General features: G+C 39.8%; 1 long non-coding RNA gene across 1 annotated transcript in view; it reads right to left on the minus strand.

Annotated features, from left to right (window-relative positions):
- Positions 1-774: 774 nt before the first annotated feature.
- LOC109287812 overlaps positions 775-13,660 on the minus strand; it is a 27,775-nt gene continuing 14,889 nt past the window's right edge. Inside the window, exon 3 of the long non-coding RNA XR_002094958.1 lies at positions 775-939. This is a non-coding gene — a long non-coding RNA (uncharacterized LOC109287812). The remainder of the gene's footprint in view (positions 940-13,660) is intronic.

A 13,660-nucleotide genomic window follows, 5' to 3' on the forward strand; every position in this document is an offset into this window, starting at 1 on the left:
ATTTTAAAAATATTTTTTTCCACAAACAATACTTGATTACAGTTTTTTAGCCAGTGCAATATTGAATACCAAGGACTTTGGAAGAAGTTAGGTCTATGTGTGAGCATTATTCTAAAACAAGTCACTTTGGACCAAATGATCAGGGAGTCCTTTCATATATAATCATACATAGTGCATATGCATGCATTTTTTGTTTTTTTTAAATTTGAATTTGATTTCTCAATTTTTCTCCTATTAAAAATTAAAGTAATGAATTGAAACATTATGTGAAGAAACTAAGAGAATGATTTTTATTTTTGAATATACCTTGTGTGTTTTAATTTTAAATCAGTGCTACTTTTCTTCCCCTTTAAAATATATTAAATTAAAAATCACAATCAGCATTGGTCTTAAGTACTTTGAGCAAAAAACAAAGCATCCATTCATGTTTGCACTCTAGTAGGAGCATTTCCTCCTTAATCTCAGGTTCTCTTAGATAAATTCCAGAGATTATAAAAAGATTATATATGCTAGTGATTCTTTTCAGTATATTTTTAGAACAGGTCTCTGAAATAAGCCCCTGAAACACCAGTTTTAAAAGCCATGTGTTAATCCCTTGAGAGCTCAAATATATAGTCACTAAGGAGATAGCCGGCTTTAATGCAGTGCAGTCAATTCAAAATGAAAGCATGAATGATGTACATCTATAGCAGCATGTGGGTACCACTTAATGCTGAGTGATGATCCAGCAGTCTTCTGTCCATCAGTTGAGACAATTAAGTAAAGGATGGGTTAAACAGGATTCTTGGGAGATCTGGGCCTAATGATATAAGCCTGAATGGAGCAATAAAGTAGAAGCAGAGCAATTGACTGCAAAGTTATCATTGCCAGGACAGGATGATCTTTCTCTTAAGTGAAGAAGCTTAAGAACCCAGAAATGGCAGGAAGAAAAGAATCCACCTGAGAGAGGAAGAGTCTATGTATTGTGGCTAAAATATTAGAGGTAAGGAGGTGGGAGGGGGCACAAACTCTGATACCTTTAGGTCCCAGCCAGCCTTAGCCAGACCCCTTTTTATTAACCTTGATGTGAAGAGGCTCAAGGCAACAGTGTTTATACTCTTCTACGAGTTCTTCATGCCCTCCACAAAATATTTACACCAAGGAGATTATTGTTTTTAAACACGGCAACACAGTTTCTCTGGCTGCATCTACATGTTCATTAATATGTTTTTCCTAATGCGTATTAAATTTAGTACCTCCAATGTGAGGTACTAAATAAATTAAGCTGCCCTAATGCACAGTAGCATAAGCGCACACTTTTAAAGTGATGCTTAATGCGCAGTAGGCTAAAAAGATATCAACAAAAAAAATAAAAGTTGCCTCTAAAATGGCCTGTGATTTTGCACAGGCTTATGAAGATGGTGGAATATAATCAATACTCATGGGCTGTCATGGAAAAGGCTTTTGTGTTTAACATTTACGTTTATTATCATGTGGAATAAATATACTTTCTGTTTCTTACTCAAGGTCAGAGCAATGGCTGATTTTTATTTTTGATTTGAGTGTGTCTTTAATTTTGCCAATAATCTAAGCTAGGTTTTGAATTAAAAAAATAATACATTTAAATAAATGTGATATTACTGTGGAAATCAAATAATATCTTTGTTCCACAATTCCACGTGTTTTTTCAGGAATGTGGGAGAACAGCTAGTAGATATGGTTTAGAACATGGTCATCTCTGCTGTTGGGGGGTGACACTTGGATCCAAGCTCTTTGGATCAAATCTCATTGAAGGATAGGGCAGGCTGACTTACACGCCAGCTGCCTGCAGTAGTCCTACACAATTTCTGTGGTAGTTTAAGTGTTCCATGGCACATGTCTGAAACTCAAGTAGGATTCAGCATTTCCTTGCCATTAAACAGAATTTGCTTTATTTGGCATAGCATTATTGCTACTTTGGAACAATAGAAAAAGATATTAGGACTTGGCAAGTACAGTATGCTATTTAAAAGAAAAAAAAATCTAATTTGGCCATTAACACTGAAAAAGCCTTGAACTGAAGTTACTGAGAGAATTGATCCATTAAACGATTTCAAAAGCATCTACTTCTACAATGAGAATATAGAAATACATACTGCTCGAGTGATATAGCTGTGATGGTAAAGAAAATATGCAATAGATAAAGATTTTTCTTTGATATCTTTTATGGAAACACCTATATAAGTGAGAGGGATAGAGACATGCTTTCAAGTATTAAGTATCCACAGACCTGAGGAAGGCTACTCAGTACCCAAAAGCCTCTATATTCCTTCCAACTCTGCAGTTAGTTCAAAAATAATTTTACCCACAAAAATCCTCACCAATTATATAGAAATACAGGCCACATTACTAAGGATGAGTATAAGAGTATAATATAGTTAAGTAGGGGGAAAAAAAAATCAGGAAAGCCAAAGTACAAATTGAGAGGTAACTAGCAAAGGGACATAAATGGTATTGTAAAAATATGTTAAAAGAAAGAAGAAGACTATGGAAAGTGAAGGTCCCTTACTAAATGGAGAAGGGAATCCAATAAGAGATATCACAGTTTCAGTAGTCAGTGGCATAGCAGGCAAATATGTGACTAACAGCATATCCATATTTCTCTGACTGCACAGCACAAAGATAGCACACAATGAATTAGTCATGGTATAATGCTGTAGGGATACCTGTCTTCAGCCATGGCAGAGTTGGCATATCCTGTAAGTAACCGTTCATACAGTTCTTTGACTTATAGTTGTGACTTCTCTCCATTTCTTCTCTAGGATTAGAGTATTCGATATTTACAGTAGATGTCAAGGGGAGATGGTGGGTGTCAGCACTTGCCAGGATTGTGCCTTTAATTAAGTACTCAAACATGGGACATAGGTGATTTCTGAGTTCCTGTGTAAGTGTCAAATGCTATTACTATTATTTATTGATAAGGTAAAGTGATATAGGCAGTCCTCTACTTACAACGTTTTGAGTTACAATGTTTCACACTTACAATATTTATAAATTGACACCATGTTTCAACTTTCTGACATCAGTTTCAACTCTACAATTCTTGATCCGACGCCATGCCAGCAAACAAGTTCACTGCATTGCCCATCTCCCTGGAGAACATCTGTCCAAACCTTCTTGGACACTTTCTTTAAGAAAGCTGACAAGACTCAAGAAGACCCTGCAACCAAGACTCCCGAGAAGATTCAAGCCAAGAACCCTTCAAAAAGTCCAATCAAGAGCCTTTCAAAACGTCCAGCAAAGTCTTTTTGGACTTTAAAATAAAAAAAATCCTTCCAAATCAATATGATTGCTATTTACAATACAAATACATTAATGTAGCTAGATTATTCATCTATAATTGACTGAGTAAAAAATTCTGGGTTATTTTTGGTGAAAACAGGGTATTGGGCCTTGGTTCAGGAACCAATCCCCCATTTATAACATTGTTCCAATGGGAAAAATCGGTTCTGAGTTAAGTCAAAATGTTGCAAGATGCGCTTTTCAGGAATCAATTATGTCCTAAGTCCAAGGACTGCCTGTATACAGATAGGACACTACCAGCTAATAATGAATATCCATAAAAGAATAACAGCATCAGTAAGCCATGTAAATATGTATGGCATAGTCTCATTGCATGTCAGCTGCATACCCCTTTAAACCAGGTCATGCTCATGAATTACACATTGTTAGACATAATATAAAAGAAACTCTGTGGTCTAAAAAGGTATTAATCTCTCAATATTAAGAGCAATGAATAGGTTAAGGACCTGAGTGATGGTGGTGCATTCTGCTGTGACAGAAGATGAGCATCAATCTTGTCCATGCTAAGACATTTCAGCAGCTAGGAAGTGGTATTAGAGACACACTGTGAGATACAGGACCAGATAGAGAGATGGAGTTCAGAAAAGATTTAAAATACTTAATTATAGATTAAAGGGTCATTGCAGGTGATGTGCAATGAGACTATACCATAACTATTTACTTGGTTTATTGAAGTTCTTTTTCCTTTATGGATATTCAAAACTTCCTGTTTGTATATTAATTTACCTTTATAAATAAATAATAGCAATTAGCATGAAGAATGTAACTAAAAAACATGTGATTAGATTATATAACCCCTCCCCTTCTTTTCTGAGTAAAGAAACCCCTTGGAAAGAGATGAAAGAGCGATGACTCGAATTGTAGGCATAGGAGAGGATGATGTTCTGAAATCCACAATGATAAGATGCCAAGAATGAAAAGGAGGATCAAGCATGACAGCACAGCAAAGAGACTGAAAAGATAAGCATGTAGGACCTGAGATTTGGCTAGGAAGGAATACTTTAAAACTTTGGTGAGAGAAGAGCTTCAGGGGAGCAGACAGGATGGAAATGAATTAGGAACAAATCCAGATTGGAGTTGGAAAAAGAATCCCATAGTTAAAAGCAAGCCTTGTAAACATATGAGAGAAGAGTGGTAGGGAGTCAATGGGTGCTTTTTCAGAAAGAGGATACTATAACAGGATGGGCCTTTGGGGTGGCTGTGGTGGGTCCTAGGACCACCCTACTCCAGCCCACACTCCTGGTTTTCTATATAAGCCCCTCTTGTTTATCTCACCTGACACACCTTGATGCTTCTTAGATATTAATAGAGGGGCTGTCCCTGAATCCTGGAGTGCCCTCACTGGCGTTTCCCCTAGTTGCTTCTTATGGTTGCTGGGTCCTCTGCTCACTAGCCAAAACCACGCAGTTCCTCACAGGTGCTTCTCACATAACTGATGGACCTACTGGTGCCTAACTTGCACTGTAAGCCACTTATGGCCTAACTGGTCCTTTTTTAGGCCTTAGTTAGGGCTTTTAACCATGGCTTCCTTTCATCCCTACAGCCAAGCCCATGCCTCACAAATGTTACTCCATTTACAGTTTAGTTCTTTTGTAGAAGCCACAGCCTTCTTAGCTTTAGCCCCCCTCTGCTGTGGCTATGGACTTCCAGCCCTGGCCTGCTGATTCAGGCCCAGCTGTCTTGGCCTCAGCCTGTTCTGGATACCTTGGTCTCCAGGCCCCTCAGCCCTATATTACACCTTGTCTCAGCCTCCCTGGCTTCCAGGGTCTCAGTTCTGCTTCATTCTAAAGTGTTTGGGCTTCTCCCCATGCAGCCCATTGGGTGCCAGACCCAGGAACAGCTCTATGTTGGGTGCCCCCACAGCATATCTGGCCTCCAATCCATTGCTAAAAGCCACAACTGGTCCTGTGGTCTAAAACTAGAACAAAAACACAAGCAGCCACTTTAAACCAAAAATCTCCCTCTTCACATCATCATAGTGCTGCCAGGGCACCTTCCAATTCTCTGGCTCCCTCTGCCTTTGGGATACTGGCCATGGCCTGCAGCTTCCTCTCCCCACCAGTCTGAGCCAGCAAGAGCTCCTCTCTCAGTGGGGTTCCAGGCTCCACTACCTCTGTCTCAAGAACCCAGGTTTATATCCCCCGAGCTCCTCTCCCTTCAGTCAGGTGTCCTCTTAACCAGATACAGGTTTGTCCCCTCCTTAAAGGGCAGCTTACTATGCCTTCCCTCCTGCACTTAAGCCCTGTTCAAGTACCTGGCGTTCTTTCTGATGCAGTCTTTCCCTTAAAGTACTAGGAGCCCTTGGCTCTCTATTACAGATACCAGATTGTGCTCCAAATCTGAAGAGGGAAAGAACTACAAGAGAGTGAAAATTCATCTGAAGTATAATTAGGGAGAGGAAGGGAAATTGTGGCTATGAGTTAAATAATCAAAACAAGCAAGGAACAAGGGTTTTTGGTGATATTGTTTTCTGGATACACTATATTAAAACAAATGAAATGCCTGTATTTGGTTCTCAAGTGTTTTATAGTCTTATGAATGTGATTAAATGACCCAGATAAATTGTTCTTGGTCAGAAAACTACAGTAGTCTGAGAATTGGGTGATAGCTTTTGTTAACATGAGTATTAACACACTTTAATGATAGTATTTCATTCTCTTAATATTTTAATTTTAAATTCATGTTTTCAGCTCAGAAAAGAGTAGTTTTGAAGAGTTGTATCGAGTTCTATGCAACAGACTAAAGAGAAAGTTGATCCCACAGTGGCATAACAGGGATTAGTCATGAGATTTAAATGTGGAAAGAAGGATATACGTATTGTTTTAAAAGGTCTTTAGAACCTTTTAGACTTACAATATATTGCAAGTATGAAAGGAAAGAGCAGAAGATTTATTTATTTTTAATCAAGTCAAATACTGGTGAAAATAAAGATGTGAAAAGTCATACTCAGGGATGAAGATTTAAGGTAAACATTACTAACCATAGAATTTCTGTTCAGGAAATCACCCTAATAAAATAATTTAATGTAGAGAACTAGAAGAACTCTTCCACTGCCCCTGCCTCAAAGAATATTTCCACAACCAAAATGAATCCACTTCCAGCAACACTTCAACCTTTGATAACATTAAGGAAAAGATCAACCCCCAAAAAACATCAGACTGGATACCTCATAGTGGACAAAATTCAAACCTTGACTGTTATATTGACTGCTTCAGGGAAAGAATGAAATAATCAACAACACAGACCACCGTAACAACCTCTCCCTTTCAGAGAGAAGGGCCATAGAATCCCTAAGATCTAACCACCAGATAGTAATAAAACCAGCAGATAAAGGAGGAACTATAGTTATCCTTAACTGTGAAAACTATATAAAAGAAGCCAACAGACAACTCTCTAACAACACCTACTACAAAAAAGTAGAGGATGATCTTACTCTCCTTTTCACCTTGAAACTCAAAACTACTATCAAATCATTTCCATCAGAACTACAAGAAGAAATACAGAACTTGATCCCCTCACTACCCATCCCAGGGACTTTTTACCTGCTCCCTAAAATCCACAGACAAGGGAACGTTGGCAGAACTATCACATCCAACCAAGGAACCCCAACTGAGGAAAAACCAGGTGTAACTGAATGAATCATAAAAGCTCTTGCCACCCAAAGAGTGAGTTTTGTCCCAGACACAACAGACTTTTTATGAAAACTTAAACATAGACCACATTCTCAGTAACATCCGCCTAGCTACCATGGATGTTACCAGTCTATATATCAACATCCCACACCAGAATGGCAATCCAAACCTGCCTTACATACCTCCAAGAGCAAGATTGCAACTCAGAGTACAGACCCAAATATATTACTGAACTTAGACACTTCATTCTCACACACAACAACTTCACTTTCAATAACCAACACTTCCTGCAGACCATGGGCACCAAAATGGCCCCACAGTATGCCAAGCTTTTCATGAGCCACCTGGAAGAAAAATTCCTCAAAGACTGCACATTCAAACCCTTGCTATACTTAAGATATATTAATGACATCGTCATTTGGACTGAAAACTTGCAAACTCTGATTTCCATCAGGAATTCAACATGCATCACCCCTCCATCAGACTATCTCTGGAATACGCCAACATTCACTTTTTAAACACGATGGTCACAATCCAGAATGGTAAAATACAGACCACCATATACAAGAAACCCACGGACCAACTTATATAAATCTTCACAGAACCAGCAATTACCCTAAACACACCAAGAAAGCTGTAATATAAAGTCAAGCCCTCTGATACCTCTGAATTCGCACTGAGCAGAACACTTGTGATTGTCACCTCACAAATCTCAAAAAGGCTTTCACTCAACGTGGGCACAACACGGACACTCCTCCAGTGAGAGAGATCACACCTGGATACCACATGAAGAATTGCTGCAGTACAGAAGAAAACCCCCCATGAATCCCATACCTCTGGTTATGATATACTATTCCTCCCTGGAACCTATACGGAAAATACTCAAACAGTTGCAGCCCATACTACAAGGAGACCCAGTTCTTAAAGAGATCTTCCCAGAACCACCCATCCTAGCCTTCAAACAAGCACTGAACCCCACCTACCACATCACCAGAAGCAAACTTCCTATGGCCCAAAACATACCGAATGGTTTCAGACCATACCATGACAAGAAATGTAAAACCTGTCAACATCTCTCCACCGCCCCCCAAAACAGATCCATCAACTTTCCTGGATCTTACAGCTGCACCTCCAGAAATGTAATATAACTCATCCAGTGCACCAGATGCCCTGGTGGAAAATATGTAGGAGAGACCAAACAACAACTGCGTATCAGAATGAACACACATTGAAAGTCTATCAAAGAGAAGAATACCCAATTATGTGTGGGGGCATATTTCTCACAAAAAAACCACTCTCTCTCCAATCTCTCAGTTCTAATGCTCATAGGGAATTTACAAAACACCTGTTATAGATAAGCCTAAGAACTTCACTTTATCAACCAACTGGATACAAAAAATCATGGGCTAAATATAGACACTGGATTTATAACACATTATAACCTGCCTAACATCTGACTCCCCGGGTATACTCTCCACTTTTTACCAGCTATTCTCATTCCTTTCCCCCCACCCTCATCCATTCACTACAGCTAGATTCATTCTCTTTCCCCGCCCCCTCCAGTTGTCTCACCTACTGACCACCTCAATTTACATTTTCATTGACTGGCTTTCTTGCATAGGTACTGGCCTCCGGCTGCTTTACTACTCCATCCAGGAAGAGCACAGACCATCCACAGACAGTTCCTCAGCCTGACAAAGGGTATTTGTACCCAAAAGCTTGAAAGAATATTTTTTTCCAACTATATGAGTTGGTCTAATAAAAGATATTGGATTTACCCAAAGAACCTTGTCTGCCAATGTCCTTAGACCAACACTGCTACAACCTACATTCCTGTAACCATAGTTAACACACAGGGGTCCTCCTGGAGATCTGCTGTTGTTTTTATTTCTGGATGATAGCACAAACACCATAGATTTGGAGCATTTAAAAATATTTTCTATCAAACTCCTCCCTTTTTAATAACTAACTTTCCCTCTGCTTCACTCTATTTGAGGCCAACATATTTAGGGGATTTTTCCCCCACCATTACAATATATGCATCATTGGAAAAAGAGCTAATAATGATTCAAGTCTTTTCTGTCCCCTCTGTTGGCACAAGAAGCTTTAAAGCAGCTGTTTTTCTATCAACCTCCTCCAGCCTTGCAGGCTGTGTGAATGATGCAGAGCTAGACCACGGGCTGTTTGAAAGGCAAGTGGTTGGTCTGCAGATTGGATCAGGCCCACAGACTGGCCTGGTGAATGTTGGATCCAGTACAAAGGGCTGGTCTGTGAGCTCTCACCAGACCAACCCTGGATCCAGCATGCAGGGCCAGTCCAGCAAGGACACCACATAAAGCATGTGCCCCAAATCAGCTCCATGGGCTGCATGCAGTATGTGAAGCCAGGGCCAGGCCAGTGCATAAGTCCGAGACCCTCAGGTGGGACTGCAGACCAGATGGTAGGGCTGTGGAGGCAGATACAATCAGCTTGTGGGCCATATCTTTGACACCCCTGCTTTAAATCAACAGTTCTGCTTTAGTTTCATTATGCATTTGTGATATGCAAATATCAACCTCCTCAAATGTTGGCTGAAATTCAAATGGATTACCAACATTTTTAAAAAGCATAAAACTAGCATTTTTGATACAAAACAGGTCTCATATTAAAGTCACTTCACAGTATAGAAGGGTATTAATGTGGGGTATTAAAGTGGGTATAACCCAATTTGTGGATGCACAGAGAAGTAATGAAAAAGGTACTATATATTGTGCAACATATATCAGTAAATAATAGGAAAAATAGATTTCTCCATCACCACATTCCCAACAGATAGCTCCCTATTTAGTAAAGAGTATAATTGAGCTATTTTTAGAGATTGAGAATAACAGGGAATTTAAATCAGATTATGACATTTAGAATATACTTTGTTGCTACTGTGTCTGTAATTGTATTGGCAGGACTGATAAATTATAACAACAGTACATTCCTTCCTCAAAAACCCTGTCAGTACTAATTATGGAATCATCAGCGATGTTTCCTTAGGAACTGTACAACAGGTTCTAAACACCTCATGAAAAATCTGCAACTGTACTACTGTCTCTGTCATCAATGTAAAATGGACCCATATCATATGATGAGACTATACAATCCCTTAAGGCCTGATCCTGTAAGGTGTTTTGCAAATCCAGAGATCTCTTAATTCTTATCAACTAGCAGTCTGATTTTGCAGCTCACTGCTTTACTCACATAAGTGTCCCAATGTGCATGATGCTGCATTTGAAATTAGTAGAGGCACTTGCAAGAATAAGTGTGAGTTAAACATCTCTCAAAAGGTACTCAGCCCCATGCTAGATTCAGCCCTTAGCTCTGGGAGATTGCAACAGCTCCATTTTTTTGTCCTTGTACCCTTTAAATATGTCCATTATATTGCCATTGCAAGCACTTAAATTAAAAGTATCCTAATTGCAGGAGGTTTCTGGTGTCCTTTAGTTGACGTATGAGTCACCTTGACCAACTTTTCAAACAGTTATTTTTTATCATAAGCTAAAATGACAGAACTAAAATGATCTATCAAGTGTATATACTAAAGACCAAGGCCATGATAATCCTCCCTCATTCTGGTATTGTTAAATAGTGACTCATTTATCTACAAAGTAACAGTTAAAAAGCCCTAAGAGTTCAAATAAGATAACATTACAGTCCTTTTTAAAAATGTGCAAGTCTACCTTGTAGCATTTCCTATGACCACCATGAGATCTCAGACTACTATTAAGCTGAGAGTTGAGCACCTGTTCTGGGAGTTGGGAGTCTGACATCCTCACAGAATGACTGGTCCAGCAAAGCTGATGCTTGAGAATCACTGACTCAGTGCCGGTAACATTTGCTTCAGCAAGGATGCATTCTTGCAGCGATCTTCCCATTTGATGTGGAGGATTTTCCAGAGGCATCATTAGTAATATCTCTCCAGTCTCTTGATATGTTGATGATAGGTTACTCACATTTCATATCTGTAGTAGAAGAGAGTGAGGATGATGATGGCTTTGTAGATCTGAATCTTGCTGTCTTTTCAGAGATCATGATGAATGAAGACATGCCGAAGCAACTTCCCAAAGGAGACACTTAAGCACTGGATCTCCACAATGTTCACTCTCTGAGGATGATGGCCGCTAAGATAGGGGAAGTGCTCTAGGGTTTTTCCCTTGATGGTAATTTGGAGATTGGGGATCACATTCATAGCCCAGAACAGGCTGATAGAGCACTTTAGTCTTCTCGGTGTCAAGAGAGGTGCAAAGTTCGGTAGGCCTCTCCACAGAGATCCAGCACAGTCTAGAGGTTTTGCTCAGTGTGTACAAGGATGGCACACAGTCATCAGCAAATTGAATGTCAAGGGTGGTTGTTCCAAGTACTTTGGTCTTTGACCAAAAACATCCAAGGTTGAAAAGGCCTCCCTTTGTTCAGTATTCAATGTAAATTCTGGAAGGAAGACGGTCCTTAATGAGAAAAAGGATGACACTCAAATACATGGAGGACAAAGTTGGGGCGATGATACATCCTTGCTTGACCCCAATTTGGATGACAAATGGATCCATCTCTGATCCACTGCATAGAATGGTCCTAGTCTATGGAGAAGCCTCAGGACCTTGATATACTTTTCAGGACATCCAAACATGGCCAGTACTTTCCACAAGGCTTTGACAGAATCAACAGCCTTAGTAAGGTCAATGAAGGTTATATACAGATCCTGATGTTGTTCCTGACAATTTTCTTGGATCTGGCAGACAACAAAGATCATGTCAGTTGTCCAACAGGGTGGTCTGATGCCATGTGAGATTCTGGCAGGACTTCCTCAGCAGGAAGACGACAGTTCAAAAAGATATAGGAGAGAGTTTTCTCTGCTGTGGAAAGGAGAATGATTCCTTGATAGTTCCCATGCACAGACTTATCTCCTTTCTTGAAGATAGTCACAGTGTTGGCATTCCTTAGGTCCCCAGGGGTTTCTTCATTATTCCAAATTTGAAGAATAAATTCATGGAGTCTCAGTACCAGTTCCTCACAACCAACCTTGTAGATTTCATCAGGTATGCCACCTGGTCCAGTAGCCTTGTTGTTCTTGGTTTCCTTGGTGGGCACACTAGACTTCTTCTAGGCTGGAGGGCTGGCAAGGGATCCCCCTTTTCAGGGTGTTGGGAGATGGACTTGGTGGTGGTATCCATCACAACTGACACACAGTTCAGAAGTGCCTCACAGTGCTTTTTACATCTCGCTTGGATAGATTCGCTGTCTTTGAGGATCTCTGAGCCATCCTGCAATTGCAGGAAAGTAGAACTGTGGGAAGCTGAGCCATGGATGGCTTTCATTGCTTGTAAAAAAACTATGCTTATCATGTTTATTAGCATAGAGATGGATCTCTTTGGCTTTATCTTGCCACCATGGATTTTTGATTTCCCATATCCTTCTTTGAGCTTCAGCTTTGAGGAACTAATACATCTCCTTCTGCTGAGGATGAGGTGTCATCTTGCCAAGCATAATGAGCCCATAGAGGAGGGCTTGAATCTTGGCATTACTTTCATTGAACTAGTCTTGGTGTCAACAGGTGGTATAGACCAGTGGTCTCTAAAGTGGGGTACACACACCCCAGGGGGTGCGCAAGATGATCCATTGGGGTGTGGGAAGAAAATATTAGAACTTCTATTTATATTTATTTTATATAAATATACATATATTGAGGGTGTGCACTCAAAATTTTTTTACTGATAGGGGTGCACGATCAAAAAAGTGTGGAGACCACTGGTATAGACAATGAAGTCAGCACAGGCAGTTTTAATCCCCTTCCAGAATTCCTCAATGTTGCCATCATTTTTGGATAGGGCAGAGAGTTTTTCATAGAGACACTGTTGAAGATCCTTATGAACTTTCTAATCTTGAAGAAATCATGTGTTGAGAGTCCTCTGCATTGCTGTTTTTGCTGTTTTGGAGTAAACTGGATTTTCATGATGGATCTGACAAGACAGTCATCTGCCTAGCAGCATGGCTTATGTGATATGGATGTCCATTTGACCATGGGTTCTAACAATAACATGGTGGAGGAGGTGCTAATGCTGCTTTTAAGATGGAGAACATTCATTTATGCTCACAGGGAGCTCCACAAGTTGACTGATGAACTGGTGATGTCTATCTGACATATGTCTGTATGTCTTGGTGGTGTGTGCAATGACAGCTTTGTCACTCACTGTATATAAAACAACGGATCACACTAAATGGTTTCTCTTGATCAGGCAACTTAATAGCATTCCTTATGTGTGGTCAACTTGATTTTATTCTGAATAGGCCGCATTTTCTTATTCGTGCAAATGTTTGGAAGTTATTTATGATGGACACACAAAGAAAGCAGGAGAGAGAGAGAGAAAACAAGTCATAGTTATTCAGATACTCTTCTTCCTGGACTTCATCACCTATTTTAGATAGCCGAGTATTCTGATCACACTTGAGATTATCTGGTATGTTTATTGAAACTATTCTTACTCCATTGCTAAAATGAAGTGAGACCTGGATAAACTGTTCACCTTCAGGATCTCTCAACATCCTAAGGGATAGCCAGCATGGGTTTGTTGTGGGTAGGTCTTGCTTGACCAATCTCATTTCCTTCTATGACTTGGTGACCTATCACCTGGACAAGGGAGAAGAGATTGATGTCATATATCTTGACTTCAAAAAAGCCTTTGATC

This window comes from Gavialis gangeticus, unplaced genomic scaffold (assembly GCF_001723915.1).
Source record: "Gavialis gangeticus isolate Ggan-Ray unplaced genomic scaffold, GavGan_comp1, whole genome shotgun sequence".
Lineage (NCBI taxonomy): Eukaryota > Metazoa > Chordata > Crocodylia > Gavialidae > Gavialis > Gavialis gangeticus.